At 43.6% G+C, this 11,861-nt stretch overlaps 1 protein-coding gene across 2 annotated transcripts in view; it reads left to right on the top strand.

Annotated features, from left to right (window-relative positions):
* The first annotated feature begins 381 nt into the window (after positions 1-381).
* CDK17 (cyclin dependent kinase 17) overlaps positions 382-11,861 on the top strand; it is a 143,549-nt gene continuing 132,069 nt past the window's right edge. The window contains exon 1 of one of the 2 annotated variants that reach the window (XM_021006417.2): positions 382-684. The gene's annotated coding sequence lies outside the window, so the exon portion shown is untranslated. The remainder of the gene's footprint in view (positions 685-11,861) is intronic. The other variant, XM_021006416.2, reaches the window with a different exon arrangement.

The raw sequence follows: 11,861 nt of genomic DNA, 5'->3' as shown, positions 1-11,861 counted from the left end.
TCTCAGTTTCCCCATCTATAAAGTGAGGGGGTTGGGGTCTCATGACTTTTATTACAGGTTACTCTCCCTCCGGGCCCGGGTCCCTATCTGTAGGGAGGGGGCTCCGCAGCCTCAGGGGCTCTCCTCCCCCGGCTCCAGATTTCTCTCCCCAGAGCCCAGCAGCAGATGCCGCGCTGGGGGCGGGGCGTCTCCCTGGAGACCGCCCCGCCCCTCCCTCTCGCTCCGAGGCCGCGGCCGCTAGGGGTCGCGCTGGTCGCGGCGGCTCCCGCTCGGGCTCCCCGGGCCGAGGCCGCTGGTTGGTTCGTTTTCCTCCTCCCCCTCCCACTCCCCACGCTCCCCGCCCTCGCGCCGGGCGGGGGGAGGGGGGAGCAGGCGGAGGCGTCCGTCGGTCCGTCGGCGCAGTGCGAACGCGGCCCACGGCGCGGGTCCGGAGGGCAGACCGCAGCTGACGCCGCCCGCCGCCCGCACGAGCCGCAGGACCGGCGCCCGCGCCGCCGAGGGAGCCGAGCGCCCGCCGGCCGCCGCAGCCGTTGTCCGCAGCCGCCCGGCCGCTCCGGGGCCATGTTGGGCCGGGGGCTGCGCTCGGCGTGACTCGGGGTCCCGCGCCCGCCCCCCGCCGGAGAGCCCGGACAGCCGCCGGGGCCTCCCGCCCCTGCTCCCCGTCCGCATCCCCCGGCTCGGCTGGTAAGTACGGGGTCCGCGCGGGCCTCCGCCTCCGGCAGCGCCCAGGGCGGGGGCCGAGGGCCCGTGGGGTTCGGCGCTTTTTGTTCGCCAGCAAGCCCCGCAGCCTCCGGGCGGCCACCCCGGCATTTCCGGGGGCGGGGGGCGGGGTGGAGCCGGGCGGCGGGCTCGGTCCGTCAGGCCGGCGGTCCGTGCCGAGACTCCCCGGCGCTGCGCCTGCCCTTCCTCTGCCTCGCCTGCCGTCCCCTCCTCGCCCTTCGCCCGGCTCGCGGACCCGTCTCCTTTCCCTTTCCTTCCCTCTCTTGTCCTTTTCCTTTTCCCGGACTCTTCCCTTGTCACTTTCCTTGCCCTGTCCACCGCCTCTCTTGGCCTCGGTTTCCTCCTCTCTACAGTTAGGGGGTTAGGCCAGATGATCTCTAAGGGTCTTACTCCAAGCTCTAGTTCCTGAGGTCCTTCCTTTCCTTGCCTTCCCCCCTCCCCTGTGGCTGCCGCCTCCTTTTCTTCCTCCTCCTCCTCTTTTTCCTCCTCCTCTTCTTCCTCTTCCTCCACCTCCTTCTCTTCTTCCTCCTCCCTCCTCCTCCTCCCTCCTCCCTCTCTTGCTCCTCCACCTCCTTCCGTCTCCCCCCACACAGGAGACGTGGGGAGGTGTCCCCGAGCGGGGAGGTGTAGGAAACGCTGGAGAGTCCCCCGAGACGGCTAACGTTGGCCTCCCCGGGGGGGGGCGGCGGCGGCGGCGACAGCAGCTGCAGCGGCGCAGCCAGGTCTGGGGACGGTGGTGGCAGGGCTGAGCCGGAGGCGAGGGGAAGAAAGGAAGTGGCAGGGCCGGCCCCTGGGGACATGAGAGCTCCCTGGTCGCCGGAGGAGGAGGAGGAGGAGGGAGTGCGCTTCCAGCTCCTTGGAGACAGGAGAGGGCGGGGGAGGAGAATGAACCCAGACAAAGATGAGGGCCACCAGTGGGCTCCCCTTCTCGCACCCTTACCCAGCCCTGTGTCCTGGCCAAGAGCAGGCAGGGGGAGACCGTAGGGGACCCCTAAGGAACTGTGCCGAGGAAGACAGCCATGTGCTGCCAGAACAGATCTCTGCCGCAGTTACTTTTTATTTTTATTTTTTTTAAGTGTCAGTGTTTTATAAAAGTTCTCCATTCCCTTTCTCTCCTCTTCACCCTCCCACACACTGACACATTCGTTCTCATCTGGACTTCTCCTTTTTCTTCCTATTCCTGTTCTCACCCACTCCTTGACTCCTTGTGGATGAGCAGTATTTTTGCTTTCAGAGTTTTAGGTTGGCTAACGACAGGATGCTTGTGCTTGTACTGACCCGTTACTACTGTGAACTTTTCTCTCTTCCTCCCACCTCTTCCTTTTTGAGGTCTGTAATATCACATGGGCTTGATATAGGTTATACGTGTGTAGTTACGCAAAACATATTTCCATATTAGTCATGTTGTGAAAGAAAACATAGACCAAAAAAAAAACCCTTAAGAAAAATAAAGTAAAAAACAAGTATGCTTCCATCTGTATTCAGACACCATCAGTTCTTTGTCTGGGGATGGATAGCATTTATCATCGTAACTCCTTCAGAGTCGTCTTGGATCATTGCTGAGAATAGCTAAGTCGTTCACAGCTGATTGTAGCACAGTATTGCTGTCACTTTGTATACAGTACATTTCACTTCCTCAGCTCATGTAAGCCTTTCCAGGTTTTTCTGAGAGCATCCTGCTCATAATTTCTTATAGCACAATAGTATTCCATCGCAATCACATAGCAGTTTGTTCAGCCATTCCCCTGTTGATGGGCATTCCCTCAGTTTCCAGCTCCCTGCCTCCAGAAAACAGATGCTGTATTTTTGTACACATGGGTCCTTTTCCCTTTTCTTTTTTTTTATCTCTTTTTGAATACAGACCTAGTTGTGGCATTGCTAGGTCAAAGGGTATCTATGGTTCTATAGCCCTTTGGGCATAGCTCCACATTGCTTTAAGGAATGGTTGAATCAATTCATGACTCCACCAACAGTGCATAGATGTCTCATTTTCCCCACATTCTCTCCAACATTTGTCATTCTCCTTTTCTGTCCTATTAGTCAATCTAATACAAATTGGGTAGTACCTCAGAATTGTTTCAATTTGCATTCCTCCAATCAATAGCTGTTTAGAGCATCTTCTCATATGGCTATAAATAGCTTTGATTACTTCATCTGAAAACTTCATATCACTTGATCATTTATCGGTTGGGGAATGGCTCCTGTTTTTACAAATTTGACTCAGTTCTCTATATATTTGAGAAATCAGGCCTAAATCAGAGAAACTTGCTTCAAAATTTTTTTCAGAGTTAGGATTACTGAATGTATTTCTTTCCATCCTATTCCTCCCTCTCTTATTCTATTCTCTCTCTCCTTTCACCCTGTCGCTTCTCAAAAATGTTTTGCTTCTAACTACCACCTCCCCCAATCTACCCTCCCTTCTGTCACACACATCCCCTTTTTCTTATTCACCTTCACCTTCTACTTTCTTGTAGGGTAAGATAGATTCCTATAACCAATTGAGTGTGCATGACATTCCCTCTTTGAACCAATTCTGATAGTAAGTTTCATTCACTCCCCTGTTCTTCCCCTTCACTGTAAAAGCTTTTTTCTTGCCTCTTTATGTGGAGATAATTTACCCCATTCTATCCCTCCTTTTCCCTTTCTCCCAGTGTATTCCTCTTTCTCACCCCTTTAATTCTGTTTTTTTTAGATATCCCTTCATGTTCAACTGACACCTGTGCCCTCTGTCTATATATACTACCCTAATAATGGGAAAGTTTTTTGAGTCTACAGGTATCATCTTGCCATGTAGGAATATAAACAGTTTAACCTTATTAAGCCCCTTATGATTTCCTTTTCCTGTTTACCTTTTTATGCTTCTCTTCAGTCTTGTATCTTATACCAAATTTTCTATTCAGCTCTGGTCTTTTCATCAAGAATGCTTGAAAGTCCTCTATTTCATTCAAAGTACATTTTCCCCTCTAAAGGATTATACCCAGTTTGCTGGGTAGGTCATTCTTGGTTGTAATCCTAGCTTCTTTGCCTTCTAGAATATCATATTCCAAGCCCTCTGATCCTTCAATGTACAAGCAGCTACATCTTGTTATCCTGACTGTGGCTTCATGATGTTTGATATATTTCTTTCTGGCTGCTTGCAGTATTTTCTCTTTGACCTGGGAGCTCTGGAATTTGGCTATAATATTCCTGGGAGTTTTCATTTTGGGATCTCTTTCAGGAGGTGATTGGTGGATTCTTTCAATTTCTGCTTTTACCCTATGGTTCTAGAATATCAGGGCAGTTTTCCTTTATAATTTCTTGCAAGATGATGTCTAGGCTCTTTTTTTGGTCATGGCTTTCAGATAGTCTAATAATTTTAAAATTATCTCTCCTGGATCTATTTTCCAGATGAGTTGTGTTTCCAATGAGATATTTCATGTTGTCTTCCTTTTTTTTTTTTCATTTTTATGGTTTTGTTTTATTGTTTCTTAATTTCTTATAAAGTCATTTGCTTCAATTTGCTCAATTCTGATTTTTAAGGAATTATTTTCTTCAGTGAGCTTTTGTACTTTTCCATTTGACCATTTCTACTTTTTAAGGAGTTTTTCTTCTTTAGGGAATTTTTGTATCTGCTTTACCTTTTGGACTATTCTGTTTTTAAGGTGTTATTTTCTTCAGTTTTTATTTGTGTCTCCTTTACCAAAGGACTCTTTTTTCATGATTTTTTTGCATCACTCTTTTCTCTTCCCAATTTTTCTTCTACCTCTCTTATTTGGTTTCCGTTATCCTTTTGAGCTCTTCCATGTCCTGAGACCAGTTCATATTTTTCTTGGAAGCTTTGGATGTTGGAACTTTGACTTTGTTATCTTCTGAGAATGTGTTTCGATCTTCCTAGCTTTCTGTGGTCAGATTTTTTTTTCTGTTGTTTGCTCATTTTCCCAGTCTATTTCTTTACTTTTAACTTTGTTAAAGTAGGGCTGTTTCCAGGGTGGAGGGTGCACTGTCCCAAGCTTCAGGGGTTTTTTGCAGCTGTTTTCAGAGATACTTCTAGAGACCTGTAACTTTTCAGTTCTTCCAAGGAGTTATGATCTAAGAAGTGTGTTTACTGCTCTCCTGGTCTGTACTTTGGTCTTGAGGGACCACAATCACTCTTCTCTGCCATGGAACTGTGAGGAGGGCCCTGGGCCCGAAAGCACTGGTATACTAGTGTGTTTCCTCACCCTGGCTTTGCCACTCAGGACTCTGACCCAGATCTAAGTAGGGGCAGAGCAACAGAGTCCTGCCTCAGTGCCAACAAAGACACCCCTGTAATCTCCTGCACTTGAAATCTTCTTATAGAGAGAAATGTCTGTTAACCCCTTGGCCTGAATCAGCCATATACCTGTTTTGGTGCTCCTGAACATGTCTTCAGCTTTGCTCTGTCACCCATTTTAGTCACATAATTTTACAAGGTGCAGAGGTGGTACTGCTTATATTGAATCTTAGATATTTCTGAAGGCAGCCGAGTCTCTTACTGACAGCAAAATTGCTTCATTTAATGAGAAAATGCTGGTGCCCATCAGGTAGGAGGAAAATTTAAATAAAATGTTAAAAGCTTTTTATTCTTTTTGATAGGATAAAACCTTCTGGAAAACTGGAATTCAGATTAAAAAGGTAAATTGGAACCAGTTTTGTGCTATGCTTATTTAAGGGTCTAAAGATATGATTTTAAACTGGGAATGCTTCTTTTCTTGTTGGAATCATCCTGTCTTTATGATTTTTAACATTTACATATTTTGAAATAAGCAGACCTGATTCTGCCAAAAGATACAAAGAAAAGTGAATGAATTTGTGGAAGAGACTTTCCTATTATTTTGAAGAATCCTGTTTCCCTTTTAGAAAGGATTTTGATAAAATGCATGGTGTTCAAAAGCCTTAGCGCTAACTTGCCAAATGACCCTTTAGGCAGGAAGGACCTACATTTTTTGTTCATAGCTTTCAGTAACATTATACCTCTCGAAGATTCCTAAGATGAAAGTGAAAATATCTTTATTTCCCAAACAGGAGGAAAGAAGACATTTTTTAAAAAGTCTCTAGATAGACCTTTTTTGAAGTACAGAAGCAACTATGTTGTTGACATTCGTATGAAAACGGTTACATTATGTAACTGATTGTTGCTTTTAAGAAATTGAGTCTTTGAAAAACCTAGTCAAAAAAATTGGCTTGTCTTTTAGCCTGGGGGATCTGTTAACTGATTTTTCTCAACCCAAGAATTTCCTTTTCTCTTGCATTTTGCAATCCCCCTTTCTTCCCTCCCACTCCCCAGTTTTAAGGTCTGTATTAATATGACAGATTAGGACATGTTAATGTTCATGGTGACTTGTGTGTGTGTTGAAAGGTGGTAGTTTGAGAATAGATTAGAACACAGTTTTTCTCCTGGTTGATGCATCATCAGCGTTAAAGACATGCAAATTTCTTAAATTGCCTATTACTAAATGGAACAATTAAGCTTTTAGTAAAAAAAATATTTAATTTATTCTTTTCCTTAGAACCAAACCTAATTGCTGTGAGATTTAGAGTTAGGTATTTTAAACAATCCAGCCTGAAGTGTGCATCTTGCATTTGAATAAAACAAGATTTGTTCAGGAAAGATTCAGAATCCAGAGCTACGTTATAACAATTAACTTTTAAAATGTATACTGGGAAATAATAGGAAAAAGAGGAATTTTCATTTTTTTGTGCTGCAGCTTGAGAGCTCATAGGAAAAACAAATCATTCTTGCTCTATGCCTTGTATGTTCATAGGTGCTTCATCACTCTTCATGGCAATGATAGTTTATTTGAAATATTAATGCTCTCTTGCTGTGGACAGTGGATAGCATTTAGGAACAAGGTTCTTTTCTCTCTCTGGGCTCCCTCATTTTGCCTTCTTTTTGCAGCTGTTTTTTCTCTGCCTTTCATCTTTATAACTGAGTGTGAGTATTATCAGAAAAACCATGTAAACATTTTATTATGAAGAGTATGCATTCAGTAAGACCACAAACTTGTTGCTAGTGAAAGTGATAGTGAAATGCTTCTTAAATGTGTTTTATGTTTAGTTCTTAGATCACTAAAGTATTTTTTTTCTCCAGTATAGCATTTTCTTTGTTATGGGGTAGTAATAATGAATATGTATAAGATATTTAAATCTTGACTTCTTACTGAGATTGCTAAATCTTGGTGGGTAATTCCCAATGGAGGTCCAAGTGTTCAGCTCAGCAGCAGTAGCAACACATCTATATTTCCCTGTGTGTAACTTGGTTAATGCTGTTGCTGGCTTGTTAAAGTGTTCTATTAAACTTGGAAGATGAAATACTTTTTTCTTTTCCTATCTAAGGAAGTGGAGTTTTAGGTATCTCTGAATTTCAAATAGCTTTTGATAATAGGGAACTTAATATAAAAATTGTGTTAAAGTACCCTTTTGCTTCATGATCATGACATAGCTTAAAAAATTGAAAACAAACAGCCTCTTAATGTTTTATTTTTTATCATGCTTGTCTTTCGTATCATTGTTAGTCATATCTAGTTCCTTGAAAGATATAACAACAGAAAGAACTTTGACCCTTGGGTTAGAAATAACGAGCCACAGAATAAAATTTATGTTCACCAGAGGTCCAGTGCTTTGAGGGATGTGTGTCACAGAATCCAAATAGAAGAGGGATTCCCTGAAGATGGGGAGGTCCTCCAGATACTCTTGTTTGCAGACCCGATGACATCAAGACCAAGTGGTTGCAGAGGCTCCTAAGTTAGAGCCATGATCTCCCAGAGTTTGGCCTAACTAGTCAGGTCTCCCTACTTCCAGTTTCTTTCCTCTCAAATCTATCTTATACACATTTGACAGATTTTTAATATTCCTAAGATACAGTCCTGATTATGCTGTTTTCCTGCTTTAAAACATCTTCAGTGACTCCCTTTTGCTTTTAAGTTAAAATACTCCTTACCTGGTATTTAACTACCTGCTCCACTTGCCTTTCCAGGCATTTCATATTATTCCCCTTTATGTCATTTATTTTAGCCCAGTTGGCTTGCTAGCTGCTCCCAAACCTAGCTTGCTATTTCCTGTCTCCGTGCCTTTACCCTGGTCATCTCTCCTTCATGGAATAAGCACTTAGCTCATTCCCATAGTTTCCTTTGAGGCTTAGTTTAGGCCTGCTTTCATGAGTCTCCCAGTTAGTGCTTGCTTAACCCCTGTAATTATTTTACGTGTATATGTTGTATTATCTCAATAGAATGTAAGTTTATTGTGGGCAGGGGCTATTAGGGTTAGAGTCAGAGGCATTTAGATTTACCCTAAATGTTTTTGCCTTTGTATGCCCAGCCCCTAAGTACCCTGCACATAGCAGGTACTTAATAAATGCTTATTGAATTGAATGCACAGTTGGATGGACAGCTCATGCAGCTGGTCCCTTGGGTCACAGCTGGTCCCTTGGGACGTACATCTTGGACAGACCCTGTAAGTGAATGGTGGTTTCCCTGGAGCAGTAGGAGACTGGATTGAGTGACATTGGAGAAACTTCTCACTGGCCCCTCAGTCCTAATGGTGGTGCTGTCTGACTGTGAAGCATGGGCAATCTTGGTTTCCAAAGAATAAGGTTGCAGATTACCCCAAGAGTCATAGATACATCTCTGCCAGTAGGTAGTGGCATGTTAGCCATAAGGAATGGCTCAGAAGAAAGGGTATGAGAAATGCAGGAGTTGGAAAGGTAATAGGTCAGTCATAAAGGGAGACAGAGTGGTAGCAGATGGGTAACCTGCCAGCTTTGTTGGTGTCCATGCATTATGAAGAGCCCTTAAGGAAGGTCCCTAGCACGTTGGGTGGACCTTCTGGAGGAATTCTGGGAAGTTAAGGACAGGAGTGTTCCAGGATAAGGAATTGATAAGGGTGGCTTGAGTTCTGTAAGGGTGGTACCCACTTTGATAGCATCACGCACCTGTCACATTTAGCAGAGAAATGTTGCGTTCAGTCTACTAAAGTTTGCAATTTATGTTTCTTTTCAGAGCTAAAATAGAGAAAACTTATTAAGCTTTTTGTCTTTTTTTTTCCCTCTGGAAACTTCTGTTCATAAAATTGGTTCCCACCAAGTATCTATCTATCTATTTATCTTCCACCAAGTATTTATTGTAAAATACTGAGTGGACAGAACAGGATCACAAAATGTAGAGCTTGCATGATGACTTTAGAGATCATCAGTATATATTGTTTATAAAGGGGAAACTGAGGCCTAAGTCACAGAACCAGTAAGAAGAGATTTCCATTGGAACTGGGGTCCCTGAACTCCAAATCTTGTGTGTGTGTGTGTGTGTGTGTGTGTGTGTGTGTGTGTGTGTGTGTGTGTTTGTTTCAAGCACGCTATACTTTAGCATCAGAATGGATATTCTCTTTCCTTTTTATGAGAGGGGAACTTTTCATTTCTTTGGAGCTTTTAGGGAGGGTAAGGGAAGGATCTGACTTTTAGTAATGTTCCAGAATATGTGAAGAGGTCAGTGCTGTCAACTGGGTGCCCAGCTCTCCTGGGGATTCTGGCACAGCTCAGAAGATAGAAGGGCCACACCACCAGGTTTGGCAACTGTTAGATAAAGATTCCTTCTAAGCTTTCTTCCAGCGTTAAAACTCTGTGATTCTGAGATGGCTTGACAGATCATTCTGTACTGGTTGAGGGTCCCCTTTATGATAAATACCACAATGTTTTGGCATGTTGTGTCATACCAATAGATGTGTTTTTTACTTTGGCATGCTGGGAAGAGGTGAAAGTAGCAGCAGCAGCTGTTATTGTCGCTGCTGCTGCTGGACCTTGCATCACTTGTCTTGGGCGATGTCTTGAAATTTGATGCTTAAAGTCCAATTTGTGAACATTGGTATACTTCGTGTTCTGTAATAAGCTAAATGGAGATACTGGTAAAAATTCCCCTCCAATTTTTGTTGTATAAGTGCACAGACATTAACCATTTTAAAAATTGAGCTAATCCTAAGTTGTATGACAAATTTCTTATGATAGTAAACACGCAGTAATTATACTATATAAAGTCCATTCAGTAGAGCACTGTGCTCGGTGCTGGAGGAAGTACAGTCTTTATTCAACACCAGTGCCTGGGCCTCATGGAGTTTATAGTAGTGTAAAGAAGATCCATGAGGGCACATTTATTGAAAGGGAGCATTTTCACTGATGACTTCATTACGGTGTGGAGGGCTGTTCTTGAAAGCTGGGTTGGTAAGCTGGGTTTCTATGGGCTGGTGGTGGGTGCACTTCGGGCTTGCACCAGGTTGGACCCCTGCTTTGGTTCCCTAATGATAGATGAATAGGTACATGTACGCGTGCGTGTGCATGTGTGTGTGTAATATGTTGTGTGACTAGCTAGAGTGTGAATTATGCCCAAATAGTGATATTTACTCCTTAGAGCAGCAGAAAGGATGGCATCAAAGACATACCGTATGAGGCTTGAAGAAATGAGCTGGAGGGATCAGCTGGGAATCCCACTGAGTTTTAGGCAGCAGCGAGAGGCCTCGCCTCACCCTCAGCCTGCTTGGAGCTGCCATAGATGACTCGTAAGAGGACATGAGCGTAGAGTCGCCGAGGATGGACAGCGTTGAATGGGTTGCAATCTAGATCATTAGATGTTATTTCCATGTGGTGAAATCGGGGTATGTTGAAGTGTCACAGAATGCCTAAATAACCATACCAAGTGCCTGTGTTATCAGAGTTCGTTTTTATGCCACTGTTTGTGGGAACTGCCTAGATAGTAATGCCGTCAGAAAGTATCATTCTAGATTTGGGGGACACTCTCTTCTAAACTAGTTAATATGCAAGCATGTACATCATGGTTTCTGTAGCATCTACAAGTTTACACTGTTTGGAAGATAATTTTTTTTACTGGACTTTGTTATTAAGATAGATTTTGAATTCAAGGAAGGCTTAAGCTGTCAGACAACCTCCCATACCATACCGTTTCTTTAATTTTTGTTAAGAGATGCTCCTTGGTATCCATTTTTTTGGTTTTTGAAGTGAGTTGAATAGGGGTCTGCTTAATCAGTAATTACTTCTTGAGCAGCTCCATGCATTCAGTATCGTTTCCCACAGTGAGTTGATAAAGAACACATGATTTCTGTTCTCAAAGAGCCTGCTTTTTATCGTGTGAAAAAGCAGCAGACTTCACCCATATACTGCTCATCAGTGTGACAGTCTCACCTATCTGGAACTTAGCCAAAAACCAGAAAGAGAAACAAGACTTTCTGTAGACAAAGTAGATATAACCAGGTCATACTAAAACGGGTGAAATTTGCTCACGGAAAAGCCCCTTGTCCTCCCTTTATTCTTAATTTGCCTATAATTTTAACAAAATTAGTGATAGGGTTTAGATGTGCCAAGTAGTTTGGAATAGTGTAGAGAATTTACAGTATGATGTCTTTGGCGCTGCTGGCTCAGCTCTCTTCTGCTGGCGTTCCTCTGGGCTAGGAACTTGCGCACAGCACGTTAAGGACAACTTTTTACCTCCCTTGGGCACTAACGCCCTGTTAGTCCTTTTTTTTCCCTGTAATTTCCAGTGTAAAAGTCATTACCCTTTGCAAACAATAACAGCAAACCAAAATCTAGAGAGTTATGTTTGCTGTACTCAATTTTAGCAGTCACAGAAAAGGACTTAGCATAATTCCTGACACAAGTAAGCTCTTAATAAATTCTTATTGCCTGACTGATACATGTCCTTCCAAAATAGTTAAAAGAAAAATTGTTGCTTAAAATGGTACACCCTCAGTTAACCTGGAACATTTTAATAGAGAGATCTGTTCTCTAAGATTTCAAATAGCTAAGGTTTAATTGTATGTAATTATATGCAAAATTGTATGGTGCATACCAGAAGTGACGTTAGTGTTAGGAGGGCCTTCGAGGCCTTTGGTGGGTAGGGAAAGATGTCATAGAAGAAGGAGAAATGGAGGAGGACCCTGAAGCTTGGCTAGGAGTTGGATTGGTTCCATCCCCAAGGTCACTGGTGTAGAATCTTCTCTGGGGTCAGAGGTAATACAAATTTTAGGTAAGACAGATTCCCTGTCCTCATGGAGCTTTAATAGCTTAAAACTACACTAAGATTTTTGGAGCATCCTGTATACAAGATGACTAGAGGGCAGTAGCCAAGTTTCCTTGATTTAGAGAG

The sequence above is a fragment of the Phascolarctos cinereus genome, unplaced genomic scaffold (assembly GCF_003287225.1).
Source record: "Phascolarctos cinereus isolate Bilbo 61053 unplaced genomic scaffold, phaCin_HiC Scaffold_1;HRSCAF=81, whole genome shotgun sequence".
NCBI classification, from domain to species: domain Eukaryota; kingdom Metazoa; phylum Chordata; class Mammalia; order Diprotodontia; family Phascolarctidae; genus Phascolarctos; species Phascolarctos cinereus.
The sequence above is the reverse complement of the archived record's forward strand: the minus strand, read 5'-3'. Positions and strand labels throughout refer to the sequence as shown.